A 3,287-nucleotide genomic window follows, 5' to 3' on the forward strand; every position below is an offset into this window, starting at 1 on the left:
GAAGATAAATTAGGGGGCACATGTAAGAGGAGCTGAGTGGGTACAGTCACACCTTTGGGAAGGGACTGGAGTAGACCACCCTCACTTTTCTTCCTTCATCATTCAATTTCAGAGACACCAGATCCTTCTGGCATTTCAGCTTTGTAGTAAGCCACCACACACCTTTGCACCCAAAGAATGGTCTTGTGTGCTGAGGCTTTTGATGAAAACACATTCCCTGACCGGGAATCGAACCCGGGCCGTGGCGGTGAAAGCGCCAAATCCTAACCACTAGACCACCAGGGAATTGGTTGCTGACCTCTTTTTCCTGCCCTCTGATGATAGCTCTATTGGAATGCTACTCTAGTTGTTTTCAGTCTCCCTATCCTTCCTTCCTTCCAGGGATGGACCTTTTAGGTCCTACCCTCCAAATTTTCCTAAAAGGCAAGCCCACAGGCTACGCATGGGGTGCCCTGTCCCCCAAGTAATGGCCGCCTAGGCAGCCAGGTGACCAAGTCAACAGGGTATTTGTGCCTCTAAGACTACAAGTTCAGAACTGACCTGGAGATGCACCTTTTCCTAGAGACATGCGTGAGAGATCAGATTGCTGTGAGGGGGCTGCATGGGAGGCTCCCAAGGTGAGGAGGGGCTAAGCACTGAGACCTGGTGTCAATGACAACAGGATGGTGAGGTTTTAGGGTGATGGGGGGGGGGGTTCCAGAGCTGAAGACCAAAAAAGAATTCTTGAAGACGTCTTTGGTGCAAAAAGTGATTTTATTAAAGCATGGGACAACCCGTGGGCAGAAAGAGCTGTGCTGCGTTGTGAAGAATGATTGGTTTTATACTATGGAGTTAGGGAAGGTAGAGTCAAAAGGGAGGCCTCCAGAGGGACTTTGCTGTGATAAAGAGGACTCCGGAGATACCAGATACCTGAGGCCTTGCTATTGTCCAGCTAAGGTGGTTTTTCCCTCTAGCAAAGCATTAGCATTAAGACAGTGGGGAGTTCCTGGGAAACATTTTACTCTGCTGGCCTCAAGTATCAGTCAATGGGCTGCAGGTTATAAGGAGACTTAGTTTCCTGCCATTTCCTTCTGCCTTTGTTCCCCATATCACTGTGGAGAGGTGATGTTGGGGCTCCAGGAAACCGAGTCTCTAGGTTTCTAGACATTAGGCTATTGATAAGACGGCCTTTCTCTTGTAATTTACTGAGATATTTGTAAACGGATGGAGACCCAAGTCCTGTATGACTGTGATCTCTATCAGCTGGCCATTTGTTTTCTTTCCTTTCCTTTGTCCTGGGGCAGCCAGGAGTGCCTGAGGAATGTCACACACATCCCATGGGATGTGCTAGCATGCTAGCTTGTATTTTGCCCTCAGCCTGCCTGAGTCTCCCTTGTCAGAAATCTCTTTTAAGCAAGGCCCTGATCAGAACTCGGATTGTCGCCCCCCTCCCCCCAAAACATTTTGAGACTTACATTGTTTCCATCTCAGTTGGAATCCTTTGTTTCCAGGCTTCCAATGCTCAGAGCAAAAAACCTTAAGAGAGTTCTTTTTGACTCTAATGTAGTGCTCAACCCCCACATCTAGTTAGTCAGGAATTTGTGTTTTCCACATCTAATTAATTAGTCAGGAATTAATTTATCAAGTATGGATGTTGATCTACACGTTCCTCCTCTTTCTTGATTTCTGAATAGGTCAAACAATGCTCTTGATAAAAGTGGGGAGATCGATTTAAACAAGTGATCCTTGGCTCACTCAAGGTCTTAGGTTCCAGACAGTCTCAGCATGGTTGGGTGATGTGATCTGATGCTTGGGTCGAGAGCGAACAGTCAAGAAAGAATTCTTCAGACATTTTCAGTGCAAAAAGGTGGTTTTATTAAAACATGGGGACAGGACCTATGGGCAGAAAGAGCTGCATTGAGATTGTGAGGAGTGACTGATTATATAGAGTTTTCTATCCTATGGAGATGAAGGTGACATTAGAGCTCCAGGAAATTGAGTGTATAAGGTTCCTGGAGGTCTGGCGATTATTAACATTGTGCTTTTCTTGTAAACCATTAAGATGATGGGGAAAAAAAAAACCCTGACCTTGACAGGGAAAAATTATGTTATAAGACGGCCAACTGTAAAGGGCAAACATAGCTAGCCTCCTGTAGCCCAAGAGTAAACTCTGACCTATGTAAGCTTAGAAGGACCCCAGCGTATGAGATGCTGAACCAGTGTTTGTTTTGGGCTTTCATAGAAGTGCTGCTCCTGTTCCCTAAATATTAGTTCTGCTTAAAACCACATTTGCTAAGTTACTGGGAGATAAAACTCCCTCTTAACTGCTTGTTTGAGCTTCTGTAAACCTGCTTGGCGTAACCACCCTTCCCCATTCTCGGGTACCGCATTCTGTTCGAACTAGATAGAAAACTAATATTATAAACAATATGATTCAGCATTCAACTAGCTAGAGTCAACAAGTTATATTTTAAAATTCTTCAGGACTGTGTGATTGGTGCCCGCCTTATATTTTAAAGACCTACAACATTGTGTGATTGGTGCCCGCCCTTTCAAACTGCCACCCTTTGCAACCCGACTGGTCAATACAGCCTTTATAAGACATTCCCAAAGCTTGTTTGGGGCCAGACTTTTGGGACCTGTGGTATTTCCCTGTCTGGCCCGGCCGCAATAAACTTGTTTTGATCCTGTTTTTGCTGTCCGGCGTTCATAAGCGATCGCGACCTACAACACCGACAGGACTGATAGGGAATTCCAGTCCCTGCCCGGAAGACTCTCCTTCCGGGATCTTCTTCCTGCCCCACTTGCCACATGCCAAATTGCCACCAACGCAGAAGTAGCAGGCTATAGATTGCCCCTATGCTTATGCTCGGGGCTCAGATCTTTGGAGAGACCTTCTCCCCTGAGCCCACTGATGTAAATAAATCTCCAATCCTCCAAGATCTCCTGGCTCTGTAACAAAGACAGTGACACACTGATGGAGTTTCATATCCTGCATGACTGTGATCTTTTGATCTTTAGGGGTTGACCATTGTCTTTTCTTTGTTCCTGGGCAGATATTAGTGCTTGAGGAATGGGGGTGGGGTATGTAGGGTGTCACTTTGCCTTTCCCCTCAGCTTGCCTTTTGTTATCTCATCGGTGGAGGTGATGAGGTTTTGGGTGATAGTGGGGTTCGTGGGGTCCGGAGCCGATGGCCAAGAAAGAATTCTTGAAGCCGTCTTTGATGCAACAAGGTGAATTTATTGAATTCAACAAGGTGAATTTGTTGCACGGGGACAACAACCATGAGCAGAAAGAGCTGCCCAGG

At 46.2% G+C, this 3,287-nt stretch overlaps 1 non-coding gene across 1 annotated transcript; it reads right to left on the reverse strand.

Annotated features, from left to right (window-relative positions):
- Positions 1 to 213: 213 nt before the first annotated feature.
- On the reverse strand, positions 214 to 285 carry TRNAE-UUC (transfer RNA glutamic acid (anticodon UUC)). Its single transcript has one exon. It is a non-coding gene; the product is annotated as a tRNA-Glu (tRNA).
- Positions 286 to 3,287: the final 3,002 nt, after the last annotated feature.

The sequence above is a fragment of the Herpailurus yagouaroundi genome, unplaced genomic scaffold (genome assembly GCF_014898765.1).
Source record: "Herpailurus yagouaroundi ecotype Mexico unplaced genomic scaffold, PumYag 254, whole genome shotgun sequence".
NCBI classification, from domain to species: Eukaryota; Metazoa; Chordata; class Mammalia; order Carnivora; family Felidae; genus Herpailurus; species Herpailurus yagouaroundi.